General features: G+C 43.5%; 1 long non-coding RNA gene across 1 annotated transcript; it reads right to left on the bottom strand.

Moving 5' to 3' along the window:
* Nucleotides 1-365: 365 nt before the first annotated feature.
* On the bottom strand, nucleotides 366-15,664 carry LOC143682552 (uncharacterized). Its single transcript, XR_013175185.1, has 5 exons — nucleotides 14,745-15,664; nucleotides 13,142-13,263; nucleotides 11,695-11,778; nucleotides 2,090-2,174; nucleotides 366-799 (listed from the first exon to the last, which is right to left on the bottom strand). It is a non-coding gene; the product is annotated as an uncharacterized LOC143682552 (long non-coding RNA).
* Between the last annotated feature and the right edge of the window lie 4,117 nt (nucleotides 15,665-19,781).

The following is a 19,781-nucleotide window of genomic DNA, read 5'->3' as shown; positions in this document are numbered from 1 at the left end:
TAACCAAGGTACACACAGGATTCCAATCAGAGGGTCCCTTCTGGTGAGAACAGCAGACACCACCAGGGGAAAAAAAGAGAAAGAAATCAAGCAATTATTCAGTGCTCAGTTTATGGTTTCTTTGGAGGCCAGTGATAAAATCTAGGCTGGTAAAGTCCACCTAGTTACATGTGAGTAGATAAAACTTCCAAAGTCCAGTCCTACAGGACCTGTGATCATCCCAAATGGGTATTTCCAAGTTTCTCTCTCAGGTTCGCCCTGCAAAGACATCTTCATTCAATGAGGCCTATGGCCTGAAAAACCTCAACTCTTGTCCTAGTAGCCCCCACATCATAGTGAACCACAGGGCTTGGCAGTGAGGGTGAAGGTGAGAAATACTGTCTATCTTGTTCTAGGAATACTGCTAGTAATTCCCTTGGACCTCAGACTTTAAATTGGGGCCCCTGGTGTTTGGACAAAACCCCCACTATTTAAGGTAATTCAACACTCTGAACAAGTTCTCTGACAAGTTCCCTTCTTCATAACTGCACATTAACCTGAGGAAACTGGATATCACCTGTTCTACTCTGCCAGAGCTGCCAGAATGCAACACACCAGAGATGGAGTGGCTTTTAATAAAAATGGATTTATTTAGTTAAACACATATAGTTCTTCAAAGGAAAGGCAGCTAACTTTCAACTGATGTTCTTTCTTACATGTGAAGGCGCAGAAGGTCTCTGTTGGCTTTCTCTCCAGGCCTCAGTGTTCCAACAACTTTCCCCGGGTGATTCCTTTCTGCATCTCAAAGGTCTGGCCTGAGCTACAAGGGTTGAGATGAGGTATGCTGAGCTGCTTGGGCTGTGCTACATTGAGCTCTTTCATTTAACCATTCGGCCAATTAAATCAAACATCATTCATTAAAGCAGGCATGCCTCCTAGCTGACTGCAGATGTAATCAACAACACATGAGCTTCACATGCCATTGGCTCATGCCCACAGCAATAGAACCAGGCACCTTCACATGGCCAAGCTGACACCTGAACCTAACTACCACATCACCCATTCTAGTTAACCAAATCCTGAATATTCCAGTCAGGTGAGACAGATGGAAGGTAGTGGAGGGTAGAGGGAAGATGAGCAGCCCCAGGGATGGGTGTTGGGGATATAGCAATGAAAAGTCCACCTTTGACAAGCTTAATACCCTAAGCATCAAGTCAGGCTTCTCCATTTCCTTCCCCTTACTCGGTCCTCAGTTTGGAGGTGCTACTACATTATTTCCAGTTTATAAATGGGGAACCTGTGGACAAGAGCAGTAAAAGGACATATCAGAGGTCAAACTAACTCAAGTTGGTGAAGCCATGATTCTATGGCATATTTGCTGACACTAAAGTCTGTCCTCTTTGCTGACAGTGCTCAGAATGAGAACAACCCTGTCTCTCTCAACTAAACCATCCCTTGGAAGCACAAAAGAAACTTGCAGGTATTGAAAATGTACCATTTACTGAGCAGTCTAACAAGTACTTTGCAAAATTAATTTATTGGTGGACTGATAGCTATCATTTCCCCTCAATTTATAGAGAAGGAGACCAGGGCCCATAAAATTCAAAGTTCAGAAAGTCCCACAGTTCAAAAGGGATGAAGTGGTAATCAATCCCACTGGTTCAGGGGCATCTACTTCCAAACTCTACTCTACATGGCACAGAATACTTTGTAATACAAGGGGGACCACACATACAAGCATACACACACTACTGCTTAGGATTTCTTCACTCAGGCTTGGGATTTCCTGGTACAACACACTCAGTGTGCATGTCTCAGTCTTACTGTCAACCCCTTCTGGGACTATGCACAAATTACTCCACTTCGCTGGGCTTCAGTTTCTTCAAATGGAAGACAAGGGGAGTGGGCTAAAACATTTCTAAGTCTCTTCAGATCTGGCTGGTCATCTATGCACCTTCCTAAAGCAGAGTCCACCTAAACTTCAGAGAGCTCAGACCAGGTAGGACAGCAAAGGCTTGAGATGCTACTTGCCATCAGGTCCTTGGTGATCAGGTGGGAGCATCCATGTGTCACCAGGAGAACGGGGAAGGCAGATCATCCCATGCCTCACCTCAATGTATCCAGCATGCCAGCTGATCCACCCTGTTCTCATCTCAGCCATGTCCAGTTGGGCATTGTTGGGGTGGTGGAGCTTCCTGTAGGAGCACAGCAAAAAAATCATCACAGCAAAACCTACTGCCTTTAGAGCTGGTCAGTGTTTGACAGTCTATAAAGCACCCCCATGGATTAGTCCATCAGCCCCTCCCACCAGCCCTACAGATGGACACACATATGTGGGGAGAGTTGCCAATCACTCCACACAGCAAGGCAGTGAGGGCCGAGTCCTCTTGGGGAAACTGCGTGCTGAACTTGAGCATGGGAAGCCAAAGTGCAATAGGGAACTACCTTGAAAGTCCTTTCAGGGAAGAGCTAGAATTTCTACTCTGGACCAGGTGCACCAGTTGAGAGCCCACCTAGAACCGTGTGTTCCCCAAGCAACGGCCGCCAGCACCCCTCCCCCACAGGCTGCTTCCCAGAGAGAAAGGAAAGAGATTTTACTAGCAGCAGGGGTTGAGCACTACCAAACGCCAATTGTGGAATTAATTAACAAATCTGACTACTAAAAATAGACCCCCAGCTCGGCTGAACCTCCAGTAAAAGCAGAGGTCGCTGGTTTTTGCCCTGGCACACAGAGTGCAGGGCTGACAGAAAAAGAAAAAAGAAAAAACAAACAGGTGTTTATGCATCTGAAAAGGTCTGGGCCTTGCAGGAAAGGAGGGGGCACACAGAACCTAGAGATACACAGAACAATGTACCAACTTAAGCTCTTGATTGGCAGACCCGAGGAATGGGGTTCTGCTCTGAAAAGGATTTTTCTTTTTCTCTTTTGTGGCTGTGTTCCTATCGCTTAATTACTCTTTGCATACAGCTGCAAGGCTTCTTGGGCTCCACTGCCTCAGGCATAGGCAGAAACAGGGTGTTGGAGAGTTTGTCTGAGCCTGTGCATTCTCCAGGAGAAGGGTGGGGCCCAGCTCAGGTGGAATCCCTCCCTCAAGGAATTCAGACCCCAGGGTCTGGAAAAGGGAAGCAATTAAAGCCAGCCTACAACCTCTCCTCTGTCTCCACCACGCCCAAAGCAGGGAGAGTCTGCTGAAGCTAAAGGTACCACATCAGCTTATGCTGGTGGGACCCACAGCCAGAAAAGTGTCACATACTGGGCAGGATAGGAAAAACGCAGAGTCCAGAGGCTTCATAGGAAAGCCTTTTAATCTGCTGGGATTCACCCTCAGGGAAAACTGACACAGTTGACTCTTTCATCCTAAGAGGAGACCAGTTTGGTATGGGAAAAACTGACTGGGGTCTATAATACCTAAGTAGACCCTACTAAGGAGTAGGGGAAAGGGACCATACAGGCAGGGCAAGAAACAAAAAAGCAACAACTTGAAAATTCTGGTCTATTAAACAAAACCTAAGCTAGAGGACTACAATAAGCTGAACTGAATGTCAAAGACAACAAAGTCATCTAGCAAGAAAATCCTAGGGAAAAAAAGAAGTAAAAACAATCTCCAGAATAAACTACTCAAGGTAATTAAATACCTAGATGGCAGCAAAAAATAACAAATCATACTAAGAAAATTGAAGAAATGGCCCAGTCAAAGGAAGAAAGCAACAATTCAAGTGAGATACAGGAGTTGAAACAATTAATTCAGAATGTTTGAGCAGACATGGAAAACCTCATCAAAAATCAAATCAGTGAATTGAGGGAGGATATAAAGAAGGCAAGGAATGAACAAAAAGAAGAAATTCAAAGTCTGAAAAAACAAATCACAGAACTTCTGGGAATGAAAGGCATAGTAGAAGAGATGAAAAATACAATAAAACCTACAATGCCAGATTTCAAGAGGCAGAAGATAGGATTAGTGAACTAGAGGACGGGACATCTGAAATCTGACAAGAAAAAGAAAATATAGGGAAAAGAATGGAAAAATAGGAGCAGGGACTCAGGGAATTGGATGACAACATGAAGTGCATGAATATATGTGTTATGGGTGTCCCAGAAGGAGAAGAGAAGGGAAAAGGAGGAGAAAAGGTAATGGAGGAAATTATCACTGAAAATTTCCCACCCCTAATGAAAGACTTAAAATTATAGATCCAAGAAGTGCAACATACCCCAAAGAGAATAGATCCAAATAGATGCACTCCAAGACAACTACTAATCAAAATGTCAGATGTTAAAGAGAAAGAGAGAATTCTGAAAGCAGCAAGAGAAAAACAATCCATCATATACAAGGGAAGTCCAAGAAGACTATGTTTAGATTTCTCAGCAGAAACTATAGGGGCGAGAAGACAGTGGGATGATATATTTAAGATAATAAAAAAGAAAAACTGCCAACCAAGAATTCTATATCCAGCAAAATTGTCCTTCAAAAATGAGGAGGAAATTAAAACATTTGCAGACAAAAATTCACTGAGAGAATCTGTGACCAAAAGACCAGCTCTGCAAGAAATACCCAAGGGAGCTCTAGAGACAGATAAGAAAAGACAGGAGAGAGAGGTGTGGAGAAGAAATTAGAAATGAAGACTATCAGTAAAGGTAAAAAGAAGAAAAATTAGATATGACACATAAAATCCAAAAGGCAAAATGGGAGAAGAAATTACTGCCTGTACAGTAATAACACAATCAAAAGACACAGACTGGCAGAATGGATTAAAAAACAGGGCCCATCTATATGCTGTCTACAGGAAACGCATCTTAGACACAAGGATAAACATAGGTTGGAAGTGAAAGGTTGGGAAAAGCTATGCAATGCAAACAGCAATCAGAAAAGAGCAGGAGTAGCTATATTAATATCCAACAAATTAGATTTCAAATGTAAAACAGTTAAAAGAGACAAAGAAGGACATGGTGTGTTAATAAAAGGAACAATTCAACAAGAGGATACAACAATCATAGATATTTATGCACTGAGCCAGAATGCTCTAAAATACATGAGGCAAACACTGAAGAGAGAAATAGACACATCTATCATAGTGGTTGGAGACTTCAATTCCCCACTCTCATCAATGGACAGAACATCTAGACAGAGGATGAACAAAGAAACAGAGAATTTGAATACTACAATAAATGAACTAGATTTAAAAGACATATATAGAACATTACACCCCACAACAGCAGGATATACCTTTTTCCCAAGTGCTCATGGATCATTCTCAAGGGTAGACCATGTGCTGAGTCACAAAGCAAGTCTCAATAAATTTAAAAAGACTGAAATCATACAAAACACCTTCTCAGATCATAAAGGAATGAAGCTGAAAATCAGTAATAGGCAGAGTGCCAGAAAATTCATAAAAATATGGTGGCTCAACAACACACTCTTAAACAACCCAGTGGTTCAAGGAAGAAATTACAAGAGAAATCAGTAAATATCTCGAGGAAAATGAAAATGAAAACACAACATATCAAAATTTATGGGATGCAGCAAAGGCAGTGCTAAGAGGGAAATTTATTGCCCTAAATGCCTATATCAAGAAAGAAGAAAGAGCAAAGATCGAGGAATTAACTGTCCATTTGGAAGAACTAGACAAAGAACAGCAAATTAATGCCAAAGCAAGCCAAAAGGAAAGAAATAATTATTAGAGCACAAATAAATAAAATTGAGAACATGAAAGCAATAGAGAAAATCAACAAAACCAGAGGTTGGCTCTATGAGAAAATCAGTGAGATTGATGGACCCTTAGCAAGGTTGACAAAAAGAAGAAGAGAGAGGATGCAAATAAATAAAATTAGAAATGGAAGAGAAGACATAACCACTGACCCCACAGAAATAAAGGAAGTCATGAGAGGATACTATGAACAACTTTACGCTAATAAACTAGACAATGTAGATGAAACAGACAACTTCCTAGAAAGGCATGAACAACCAATATTGACTCAAGAAGAAATAGACAACCCCAACAAACCAATCACAAGGAAAGAAATTGAATCAGTCATTCAGAAGCTCCCCCCCAAAAAAAGCCCAGGACTAGATGGCTTCACATGTGAATTCTACCAAACATTCAAGCAAGAATTAGTACCAATCCTGCTCAAACTCTTCAAAAAATTGGAGAGGAGGGAAAGCTACCTAACTCATTCTATGAAGCCAACATCACCCTCATACCAAAGCCAAAGATATTACAAGAAAAGAAAACTACAGACCAATCTCTCTAATGAATAGAGATGCAAAAATCCTCAACAAAACTCTTGCAAATCGAATCCAGCCACACATTAAAAAATTACACAACATGACCAAGTAGGATTCATCCCAGGTATGCAAGGATGGTTCAACATAAGAAAATCAATTCGTGTAATACACCATATCAACAAATCAAAGCAGAAAAACCACATGATCATCTCAATTGATGCAGAAAGGCATCTGACAAAATTCAACATCCTTTCTTGTTGAAAACACTTCAAAGAATAGGAATAGAAGGGAGCTTCCTCAACATAATAAAGCAAATATTTGAAAAACCCACAGCTCACATTATCTTCAATGGGGAAAAATTGAAAACTTTCCACCTAAGATCAGGAACAAGACAAGGATGTCCACTATCACCACTGTTATTCAACATTGTGTTGGAAGTCCTAGCCAGAGCACTTAGACAAGAAAAGGAAATACGAGGCATCAAAATTGGAAAGGAAGAAATAAAACTCTCACTGTTTGCAAATATGATACTATATGTCAAAAACCCTGAAAAATCCACAGCAAAACTACTAGAGCTAATGAATGAGTACAGCAAAGTGGCAGGTTAGAAGACCATCACTCAGAAATCTGTAGTGTTTCTATACACTAGTAATGAAAAATCTGAAGGGGAAATCAAGAAAAAAGTTCCATTTACAATTGTAACCAAAAGAATAAAATACTTAGGAATAAACTTAAGTAAAAATACAAAAGACCTATACAAAGAAAACAACAAGAAATTGTCAAAAGAAATCACAGAAGCCCTAAATAAATGGAAGAGCATGCCGGGCTCATGGATTGGAAGACTAAATATAATTAAGATGACAATTCTACCTAAACTGATTTACAGATTCAATGCAATACCAATTAAAATCCCAAAAACTTACTTCTCAGAAATAGAAAACCAATATCCAAATTTATCTGGAGGGACAGGGTGCCCTGAATAGCTAAAAATATCTTAAGGCATATTATGAAGCTACAGTGGTCAAAACATCATGGTATTGGCATAAAGATAGATATACTGAACAATGGAATCAAATAGAGTGTTCAGATATGGACCCTCTCATCTATGGACAATTGATCTTTGATAAGAGAGTCAAGCCAACTCACCCGGGACAGAGCAGTCTCTTCAATAAATGGTGCCTACAGAACTGGATATCCACATGCTAAAGAATGAAAGACGATCCATATCTCACACCCTACACAAAAACTGACTCAAAATAGATCAAAGACCTAAACATTAGATCTAGGACCATAAAACTTTTAGAAGAAAATGCAGGGAAACATCTTATCAATTTCATAATAGGAGGTGGTTTCCTAGGCTTAACACCCAAAGCATGAGCATTGAAGAAATAAATAAATAAATGGGAACCCCTCAAAATTAAACACTTCTGTGCATCAAAGATCTTCATCAAGAAAGTAAAAAGACAACCTACACCATGGGAGACAATATTTAGAAATGATACATCAGATAACGGTCTAGTATCCAGAATGTACAAAGAGATTGTTTGACACAACAACAAAAAGACAGACAACTCAATTAATTAAAAAATGGGCAAAAGACATGAATAGACCCTTCTCAGAAGAGGAACTACAAATAGCCAAAAGGCACATGAAAACATGCTCAACTTCCCTGGCTATTAGGGAAATGTTAATCAAAACCACAATGAGATAGCATCTCACACACACCAGAATGGCCATGACCACTAAAAAAGAAAATGACAAGTGCTGGAGAAGATGTGGAGAAAGAAGCACACTTATCCACTGTTGGTGGGAATGTCAAATGGTACAACCGCTATGGAAGACAGTGTGGCAATTTCTCAGGAAGCTAAGTATAGAATTGCCATATGATCCATCAATACCATTGCTAGGTATCTACTCAGAGGACATGAGGGCAAGAATACAAATGGACATTTGCACACCAATGTTTATAGCAGCATTATTTACAATTGCCAAGAGATGGTAACAGCCAAAATGTCCAGCAACAGAAGAGTGGCTAAGCAAGTTCTGATATATACATACGATGGAATATTATGCAGCTGTGAGACAGAATAAAGTCATGAAGCATGTAACAACATGAATGGACCTTAAGGACATTATCCTGAGTGAGATTAGCCAGAAACAAAAGGACAAATACTGAATGGTCTCACTGACATGAACTGACATTAGCGAATGAACTTGGAGAATTTCCATTGGTAACAGAGACCATCAGGAGATAGAAATAGGGCAGATATTGGGTAATTGGAGCTGAAGGGATACAGATTGTGCAACAGGACTGACTGTAAACATTCAGAAATGGATAGCACGATACTACCTAACTGTAATACAATAATGTTAGAACACTAAATGAAGCTGAATGTGAGAATGATAGAGGGAGGAGGCCTGGGGGCACAAACAAAATCAGAAGAAAAGATAGACAATAAAGACTGAGATGGTAAAAAAAAAAAAATCAAGCTGGACTCTGCCTTAAGGAAATCAAAAGCAGAACTTTCTGCCCAAGTGATCAATGGGCTGGAAGATTTGGGACACACCACAGATGACAAATAGTTTTCACCTGGAGTAGCAACTCCGATCATTTGGTCATCACTGTTCAGTCATAAAGAGAAATATGATTGATACTGAGGCCTGCTGGGGGTGTAGGAGGTAGAGCTGGCAATAATGTGTGTCTTTCAGGAACAGATAAACTTGCCTGAGTTGGTGGAGCCCAGGATTGTCACCTAAATGTAGCCATCCACCAAGTTCCTGGTATAGTCCCCGGCATCCCCAAAGATCTGCAGGTAAGAGAGGACCTCTGAAACAATGCTTAACATCCGCAGCAGGTAGGCATTGTGGTCAGCAAGCACTGGCTCCTCATTGGTAGGGATTCCCTGCATAAATTCACAATCTGGAGAGAGACACAGAGTTCACAATGAGTGTTGCCCTTTGAGAACATGCTCAATTGGATCATGAGGCTATCAAACACCCATTCCTTTATGACTGCAGAAATTGCTGGCAGAGTTGAGAACACCCAAGATGGGATCAGAATAACAGAATGACCCTAAGATATAGGGATGTGAGGGGCAAAAGTGGGGAAAACATGGCGGGTGTGGCAGAGTGATGAGATAGCAGAGAGCTAAGAAAATCATATACAATCAGTCATGATTATTGGCATGTTCCATATCTGGAAATTTTCCTGCATCCTATAACTTAACTGTAACTGCAAAAAACAATACTCCCAGTGCCTTCGTGGTCATTTTCAAGCATTCATGAATATAAACAGAGAAGCAATAAATTTGACTTGCCCAATGGGCTCATCTCAGCCAAAATCAAATGTGGCAATGCTCTGCCTCCTTGTTTCAGATCTCATATGGTAAACAAGTATCCTTTCTGCAGTGTTTTCATACCACATCTTTTGTTGGTGAATTCACTCTTCAAAATGGCCCTCAGCATAGTGCTCAAGTGCTGTCTAGTGTTCCCAAGCACAAGAGGTGGCAATCTGCTTTCAGAGAAAATACCTGTGTTAGAGAAGGTTCCTTTAGGTGTCAGTTTCAGCACTCTTGGCCATGCCTTCAATGTGAATAATCAACAGTATGTACTAAATAAGGTGTCTTTAAAAAAAAAAAAACATGCAAAATCAGATTAGGCATTGATCAGTGGACAAAACCCTGGGACAAAAGGTTTGTAGGAACCATGCCCTGTAGGGACTATGACTTGGGATTTACTAATTCAGTGTTAGCAGAAACTCTGTAAAACATAACTACTGCAAAGGAGAAGAACAGGTGGTTTAGACTCTTATTCTCACCACAGGGCAATGAGGTGGACACTACCAATGTCTCCATTTTACCAGATGAGAAAATTAAAACACACATAGCGAGCAATGGGACGAGGATCAAAACCCAATAGCCAGGCTCCACTGTCTGTGTTCTTAACCATCACATGAGCGATTCACTACCCTGGCTGCTCTCTGGAATCTTCTGGGGAGCTTTTTAAAAAACACTGATGCTTGGGCCCTACCCCAGACCAACGGAAAACAAATACTGGGTGAGGGACCCTGGACCCTGTAGTTTGTGCAAGTCCTGGGTGCCCCGTATGCATAGTGAAGTGTCACAGTCATGTCCTGCTGGAAGTGTAGAAAACACACTAGCAGAGAGGGAGGCTCCCAGGAGGCACTGGCCCTGCTGAGATACAAGATGGGCCTGACCCAACCAGCTCAGAGTAAGGCTTTCTTCTGATTCACAGGCTAAGTAACAACCTACAAAACAGTCTCGAGATTTTCCTCTTCTTTCCCAGCCACTCTAATGACCTACATGCCACACAATTACTTCCAATTCACAGAACTCAAAACTAGTTGTGCTCTGAGACTTTTCCCGAGGCACTTGACAAAATCCATGCCAGGGAGTCTGGCCCTACACACCCCCTGACCAGGTTGGTTTGAATGGAAACAAGGAAGAAATGAAGACAAGAGAAAATGTAGCATGTGGAGCCAGTGGAGCCCTCCCACTTCCTACCGATCCTAATTTGTGCTTCTGACCTCAACTTTCCATATTATCCAATAACACTCTAATCCTGGGACTGCTTCTCCCACTGGATGCAGTTCCTGCGATGCAAGGGGTATGTCTCATGTTAGTCACCCCAGTACGTGCTCAAAATGGGCAATGAGTAAGTGAGTAAAGGAGGAGTAACAAGAGCAGGGAAAACAGATGGAAACGAATGCAAAGTATCTCCCATTGCCATGCCACAGCATCATACAAACACAGCTGCTCTCAAGACCTGCTTACAGAGATGCTTAATTTTATCTGTACTGATCCATGATGTCTGTGTTCTGTTATTGGATGAATATAATCTCAGGGGGGTGAGACACAGAACTCTGGTTGTCCAGCTGCTCAGTGATCTGATGCAACTGATCTGCAGGGCTGGCAACTTTGGTACACACTGAAATCACATGAGACCTTTAAAAATACTGATGCCTGGGTCCCCTTCACCACAGGGATTCTGGTGGAGATGTCCTGGATTGTGGCCTGGGCATCAAAGGTTTCCAACAGATTTGAAGTTACAGCCAGGATTGACAATCTGTGGTGCTTCAAGAGCATCAGGGTTGCACGCTCAATTGATAGGGCCTGGAACCCGTATCAAAACATGCATTCAATGGTAGGAAACAAGAAATCCACTCCCAGCCTATGTCATTGCCATCTCCATTTGCACAGTCTCTGATGGCAAGATCCCCCAGAGCCATGTGTCTCTTTGCCTCTGCTTTCCTCTGACCCAGATCTGGGGGCTTGAACAGTCACAAGAATACACCATCAAGTGGTGCTAAAGGTTAAAGGCAAGAAAAGTCAGGATCTCTGACTTTTGAGTGTTGCCATCTTCCAGATAAAGGTCTGCTGACCTGCTTCTTATCATCACCCTCAGCCCCCTTCCTTGCTGGAGACCTTTCCACCCTCCTCTGCAAATCTATGGCCTTAAAAAAGTGAATTCTTACCTCATGTTACAGATCCTCTGAGTGAGCCTTCTCAACCTTTTCCAGGGGAGCCTTGGAGAACTGTATCAGCTCATTCACAACTTCCTGAGAAGGTGGAGAAGAGGGAGGGACAGTGAGCTGAGGACCTCTCACGAGGCAGCCTACTTCAACTCTGAAGAGCTGCCATCTTTGAATTTCAGTGTGGGGCCAGATGAACACCTTCCTCAAGGTGGACGCCTCATATCTGCAATTGTGGCAAAAAGTTCCCGTGGCTTTTCCAGCTCCCTCATCACCCATCTACTCGTGATGTGTTTCCTATCAACCAAACCCCAGAGCCTTGTTCCAGACCATCAGCCCCAACCTGCCCCCAGTGGGTACAATCTGAATGTCTGGCCTGTATGGTGCACATGGCATGTTTCTATACGCCAATAGGTTCAAATATGGTTTCTAACTGGAATGATATCTTTATCTCAACCGCTGGTTTTTTCACTCAGTATATTTTGGACATTTCCCCATATCAACATGAAAGCATCAATATCACTGCTATTAATAAATAACTACTTTTCCACTGTATGAAGGTAGAATAAATTATATACTAATATAAAATGAAAGAGGGATAGATATATAGATAGAGATATCTGGCTGCCCAATTATTTCACAGCAAGGAATTAGTCTCAACAGTTCCCTTTACGTTTGCTGCACACATTGTTTTGTGAGGCTGCCCTATAAAAATACATCCACCTTAAAAGATGGAGATTGATGATCCCCCTAGACCTCCCTTGGTCAGCTCTGCAGTGGGTGCCCATCCTGTATACCTGGAGGTCCCTGGGTAGGACTGCTTGCTTTGGGGGCAGGAGGGCCTTAGAATGACTTTGTATTTGTTCTCCTGACCCCCGTCATCCACTTTAGCTTCTACCCATTCTTCAGATACCCAGAATTTTGGCCATGCTGGTTTCCATATTCTTCTCTAACTGGGTCTCCCTGGATTTCCTTTCTATATCCACACACACTTGTCCAGTGGACTCACCCTAATAAGTGATGTACCCATCGGAGCCCTGACTCCTGCTCTCCTTGTTCCTGACTTAACCTTTGCTGACCCTTGAGGTGTGTGGTCTGTCTGCTGGCTGTCTCTGCCTGGCCTGGAGCAATGCCTTCTAGCCCTGGAGTGTTATTTAGCTTCCTGTCAGCTCACATGCTTTCACTGTATCAGAAAAGTGATTTCAGCAAATGTCTGCTTTCCTAAGCCCATTTGAATCAACGCATTAGATAGAAGGTCCATGTCATGCCGTGTTGGGCAGTGTTCTGTCTTTGGTGGTCCACAGGTGCACCACCAATCCATTCATCCTACATTGCAGCCTGCTTCCAAAGCTTCTCGCCCAAGCAGTGGCTCATAAAATCACAGCTAGTTTATGATGACTAATCTCTCATCTACCCTAAGTCTCTTAACATTCAAACTCAAAATGCTTACTCATTTTCAGGAGTAATCAGTAGCATGCCTGGTAGATTCAGAGAATGCTAGGTGCTTAGGTGCTCACAAAAATCTGGCTCAACTTGATGTTGTAGAGAAGAATGTCCTTTTCACCTGAAAAACTGAACACAATTTTTAAAGAAAGGCAAAAGTGAAGATTCCCAATACAACCTGGCTGAAGGTTGTAATTAACCCATACAACATGTAGATGAAGGTAAACAGGCCACTTCTGTGACAAAATGGGCTGTTCCACTTGGCTCCAATTTTCAGAGAAAATACAGGAAAATATTTGGAACCACAGAGAGGATTTCAGGAATCCCTAGGCGGGAGGTTTCCCTTCTCCAGGAGCCCCAGAATAAATACAAGAAAAAGACCAAGGAAAAGCCTGTAAAGGAGTCAGAGAAGAAGGCCAGGGAGGAAGGGAAGAATGAGGTACAAGGGGAGAAGAGGGGCAAGCTGAGGAGGGAGGGAGAAGAAGAGGCTGTTGGTGCCTAACCTTGATACATTGGCACATTTCTAGTGTGAGAACCATACATAAATGTTGGGGAGAGAGAAAAGGAAAAACCTAACCAGCCAAAACAATGAGACTCCAAAGCTACAATTAAGAGGAATGTTTCATATTTTTTGCGTTATTTTTCATATTTAAAATATTTTTCTCCTTTTCATCACATTTATATTTACATATATCAAGGAATCAGGAAAGATTTTGATGCCAGTCAAAGGCTTGGCATTGAATGACAAAGGATGCCACACTAAGGGACACTCAGACAGGGATAAAGCATTATCAGGAAAAGAAAGGAGAGCAACTGTGATGACACCATAGGCAGTCCACCTTAGAAGAACGATTTACACGTTACTCTGACTCCCTCTTTCACAAATAAGGAAACCGAGACCTAACAGGAAGAGACTTGAAAACACAGATGCTTCAAGTCATCAACAAAATTAGAACAAGGGCATCCTAATTCTTTTCCATTTTCAATCTATCACATTCTAACAGCCTGTTTTATATTTTCGGATGTGCCTGCTTTTAAAAAGTTATAGTCAGTTGCTTAGATTGAGTTTTGTTGTTATTGTTTTTGTTAGGATAGTTATTTGAGTGACTTTAATAGAGAAACCCAATTAGAGGTTAAAAGAACACAAATGTATTTCTTTGGATCCAGGCAGGTGCCACCAGAGATCACAGTCTTTCACATCAGGAGATGAGCCTACTCTGTACCTTGGGCTGGAAGACATGGGCATGTTGTCACCAGGTGGGAACAGCATACTTCAAGTGAAGGGTCAGGAACTAATGGCCACAGGTCACCTACAGAACCATCAAAACAACCAAGTGAACATGGAAAGAGCGCCACTTCACCCATCTTTGGTGGTCAGGAATAAAGTTTTCATCACCAGGTAACAGCCACAACTGTTGTCTGAAATTCTCCGCATTACTTAACCTACAAAGGGGCAGGGAAGGAACTAAAATCCACTAAGTGTTTCCTCCACAAACCAGTCATTTGACACAGATCACCTCATCAAACCCCCCACCCCCCATCCCATGTAACTACACTCTGCTGGGGGCGCTAAAATTCCTATTTCACAGAATAGAAATGGGGCGACTTACCATATGACCTCCCAGGGGGCGCGGGACTGTCATCTGGGAAACTCGTGGACAGGGTTCAACTGATTCTCTGGGAAATCCCCCTTGACTTGCTCCTCCAGAAACAGCCACAAAAGCCCCATAAGTTGTCAGATCTGCGTGTCCCTTCAGGTCATCCCAGGTCACCCTTCGCCTGTCTGGCAGTGCTTGCACATGCAATCAAAGCAGTCCTACTTCTTCCGCTGCTTCTGGTGTGCTTCACTGACGTTGAGGAAATGGATGTGGGACTGCGTCAGCTCCTCCCCTGTGCATCTTACCCAAGGCCCGGAGCTCAACTCTGGAGCAGCAGAGAGAGTAAAACAGTCTGCACCTACGCAAGTGGCATCTCTCAAGCTTCAAGGAGCACAGCTGCAACCACAGGGCTTCCACTAGGAGCACTTTGACAAACACCCTTCAATTCATTGCCCTGACTATCCTGAAGGGATGACTTCGTCCTAAATCATACCCAGCTGCCAGGCCTGCAAGTAGCCCTGGACATTTATCTACTGGTTGCCTCTGGGAAAGGATGGGAGAAGCAAAAAGAACAAACAAAAGAAGAGCCAAATCATTTCTGGCCTGTTTGAGGGCCGCTATTTCAGAAGCCTACACTCTCAGTTATGCACAACCTGGCCCACTGGAGGTCTAACTTTCAGCCTCCTCTCACCTCAACCTTCAGTGCCACTGATCAGGTCCACACTCGGTGAGACTCGTGTGTGCTGGAGAAAACTAAAGGCAGATGGTCTAAGGCCGGCTCAGTTCCCTGCTGCCGTGTTCACTTTTGTGTTTGTCGGGAGATGCTGACAGGTTGGCTGAAGTTGGCTACCACGAGCAGACGGTATTTCGGTTCCCTCCAGCCAAGGCCTGACCCTCCAGAAACTTGCAGCATCGCCCACCTCACCCTTAAAGATACAAAATGTACTGAAGCCGCGTCGCCCCCCGTGTTGTGCGAAGCAAGGGGCCTCCACGTTCCCTGAGCCTCTTCGCTGCTGCCTCTGCCGCCCCTTGACCACAGATCTGTCTCGCGGTCGGCTGCGAGGTCGCGGTGGCGGCAGTGGCGGTGGCTTCCCCCGGCTTGTCCCCGGTTTCTGCTCCCCGCCGCCTGGATGGGCTCCCTCAGCACCGCGGGCACTCGGGTCTCGGGCCTGGCCAGGGTGGTCCCCGCGTCGGCACCGACGGCAGGAGCAGCCGCCACAGGCCTCACCTGAGCCCGTCGCTCCTGAGTCGGCAACGCCACACCCGCTTCCGCTGGGGCCCCGCGCCCCTCTCCCGCCCCTGCGGCCCTCCAGGGCCAGGCCCCACCCCGACTCCACCGCCTGCGTCTCCTCGGCGCCCCTCCGGCCGCACTGCCCAGCTGTGGGGTCCCGACCTCGCCGCCTCCACCCGCAGGAGGCCCGGCTGCCGGGTCTAAGCAAGCTCGGAACCCGGCGGGCCCAAAGGGGACAAGATGCCGGGCGGGCCCGGAGATGGCCGGGCCTGAGCACTCCTGGAGGCCCCGCAAGCCACTAGGTGCAGGGCTGGGGAGATGGATGGTGACCCCCCTGGACTCACTGCTGCAGAGCCACACAGAGAGCGCTTTACCCCTCGCCCTCCTGCAACCAGCCTCAGTAGGCAACTTATTTATGGGTTTGTTTGTTTACAGAGATGAGGGACAAAGCTCAGAGACACAGACACTTCAAACCAGAAGGTCACTAGGGACGCTCATCTTTTAATTTTAAAAAATTGTTTTTCAGATATCTTCAAGCACCGTATAGTACATCCAGAGTATTCAATGTCTCAAATATCATCACATAGTTGTACTTTCATCATCATGACCATTTTTAGGGCATTTTCATGAATCCAGAAAAATAAATAAAAAGACAAAAGTGTGTGGCCTGAAAGTATGTCAATTAAATTTCTATAAGCTGTTTTAAAAAATAGTAGAACTTACAAGAATAATCCTAGAAATAATAAATTCATTTTCACATATGAATCAAAGAACCTATAGTTTTAATTTGATCGTGAGAACACCTACTTCATCCCCCAGTGAATAGGGTTGAATCATGAGAATGGAAGGCTTGATCCCATTTAGGTCTAGCAGTACAGCTAGACAAACCACAGTCGCAATCACAACCCCCAAAACAGCCACCATTCTATCAGTGAATGGCAGGACAATACTCCTTTGTAAGGTTTGTCTTTTGAGATGAAACATTTAGACACCCATGGGTGAAAGTGTTTCCATCAACGAAAGTGAGTATAACCTTTGGGTCCCTTTGTGTAATCGCAGCCCTAGGTCTGACCGGATTAGATTGGGTTATCTTTCCCTCATGCTCATTAGAACAGTTATATCAGTATTTAGGGACCATTTTTACTCATGTGGCTAAACGCAAATGCTATGTGATGGTCTCTCTCTATTAAATAGCATGACATCATAGGTTTCTGTGTGTTTCCAGGTCTTTTGTATCCACTTAGGAATCGCTGCACATCAGTACATACTGTATACCAGGGATCACCAACTTTTCTGAAATAACCAAGATACAAATGGTTTAGACACTGTGGGCCACGTACCCTCTGTCCAACTTATTAGACCCTGCTACTAAAAGCGATGACCAACCACAGTCCATAAGAAAACAAATGAGTGCAGTTGTTGCAAAATAAACAATATTTAAAGAAACAAGAAGTAGAGCATATTGGGCCTAAGTGCTGTAGTTGTCGACATCTTATGAATCCAACAACTTTGGAGATCTAATGCATTTTTCTTTTTACCTCTCTGTCTCTGTCTCTGCAGGTGCACATATGTCTGTGTGTGTGCAGTGTGTCTGTGTCTCTCTCTCTCTCACTTACTTACATCCTTCTCAACTGCCTGCCCAGCATTGGTCTCTGTCAGATGACATCCATGAAACGACTCTCTTGGCAGGAAGGGACCCCAATACTAATGCTGGTCCTGCCTTACTCTTCTCTCTTATTTCTGTTCCCTGGTATGGTGTGGACGCGGCTGCTCCCCACTTCGCTTCTGAAATTTGATGACACCCACAGGCAAGCAAGGTGCAGAGTGGGCATAGTGGATGTGGGTAAAGAGTAGGCTTGGGACTCAGGGAAGAAAAGAATGTGTGCTGAGGAGCCCTGCATGTCCAGTCATGCTTGCATGCCCTGCTCTGTGACCACATCAGGACACTTCCTCTTCTACCCCTTGGTTTCCACACCTGTCACACTGAAGTGATGACTTCTGCCCTGAATCTTCTATAGCATTATGGAGGCAAAGGGAATATTAGATGAGAATGGGCTTTACAAATTCTTAAAGCATCACACAGTGCCAATCTTTTTATCAAAGAATTAATCATAGTTGTAAAATATTTTGCATTTTTTAAAATATTACATGGAAATATTTTTAAAAGCTGCGAAGAAATATGTCCCACTCAGATCCCTTGTTTGTCATCTCAGAGTTAGTGTTCATTACGTTTTTGTGAATCCTTCCAGAAATTTTCTATGCATAGTGCAAATAAGCGTGTGTGTGTGTGTTCGTGGTAGCACAGTCTACACCAGGGCTTCCAGAGATATACGAAGACAGCCACATATATATTTTATATTTTCTAAGACTAGTAAAAAAATTATTCAAAAATAGCAAAATTTCACCATGATATATATATTTCAATATATTTGAAAATATATTTAAAACATATTGTAAATATCAACAAATACTGAGATATTTTACCGTGTTTATTTTATACCAAGTCTTTGCAATCTGCTTATGGCACTTACTACAACTCTAAATTGAGACACGTGGCTGGCCGTCACTATATCCAACAGGGCATGTCTTCTGTCCAATGGGCACCTTCCTTTTGCCACCTGGCACTTCATTTGAAACTCAGGATGGTCCTTGTGAGCATACACAGGTAACCTTTCCTCCCTCCCACTGCTGAAGAGTGTTTCCTTGAATGGACATGACATCATTCATTTAATCTCTATCACCCATATGGCAAGTCTGTAGTCTTTTGATGTGACAATGAATAGCATTGTGACTATCCACAAAGAGATGTCTTGGCTGGCAGTGTAAGCCGATTTTGAGAGGAGATGCTAGAGCTAGAATGGCCAAGTACAAGGGTGTTGACCACTTTCCTGATTTCTTACTGAGCATAAATACAGAAATCCTCCCAGTTCCTATGACACTGAGCCTCTTCCCCGGAAGTGTAACTCACGATCTTCCCTTTATGTTTTCCTTTCAAGATTTGTGAGATTTCTTCTGGGGAGCACTTTGATCCTGCTCAGTGTTTCTATTCATGTTTGTCCAGTGTTCTGGGCTCTCCCCCCAACCTCCCACCACAGAGACTCTACCCCAAGGACGCCCGAATTGTGAGCTTCTTCCAATCTGCTGGGTGGAGACATGACATCATCCTGTTCCCAGGTGGCTCTGCCCATTGCTCTCTTCTGAGGCCTTTGAGTGATCCATTGTCACCCTGGGTTTTATTCAGCAGAAGACCTGAAGGGAGCCCTCTGCCAAGCCCCAAAGTTCTCTCAGTCTGTTCCTCTCTTTAGCTCTCCCTCTCTCCCCTCCCCCAGTTCTTTCTGTTCCATGCAACATTCTATTGCATATCCACTTGCACATAGAGATACTTCTTCTCCACAGAACCCAGCCCATCTCCTAACCTGTGAACACTTCCACGCCTACCTGGTGCACCAAACCTGCAAATGGCCTCCAGGCCACCAGCCGGGGCAATGACTCATGTCTGTCCATCCTCATGGATCCCTGCCTTACGCATTCTGTTGTTCAGTGTGTGAAACTATTGTTTCATATACTCTGTCTCTCAGATTCTGGTGTGTGTATGTGGGGGGTCGGGGGTAAATACACTTCTTTTATAGCAGGGAAATTCAGGTTCAGGGGGATGATGTGAGAAGCAACAGAGTCTAGTCAATTTATTCATGGAATCTGAGCCCTGATTTTGGGTCAGCTACTGACTTGCTGTGCAGTTTTGCATAAGAGCCTCCATTCACCCATCTGGACAACAGAACAAATGCCAGTGCCACTAAGTTAATACTCTGTACATATCA

The sequence above is a fragment of the Tamandua tetradactyla genome, chromosome 5 (genome assembly GCF_023851605.1).
Source record: "Tamandua tetradactyla isolate mTamTet1 chromosome 5, mTamTet1.pri, whole genome shotgun sequence".
Classification (NCBI taxonomy): Eukaryota; Metazoa; Chordata; class Mammalia; order Pilosa; family Myrmecophagidae; genus Tamandua; species Tamandua tetradactyla.
This window is presented reverse-complemented; position numbering and strand designations above follow the sequence as displayed.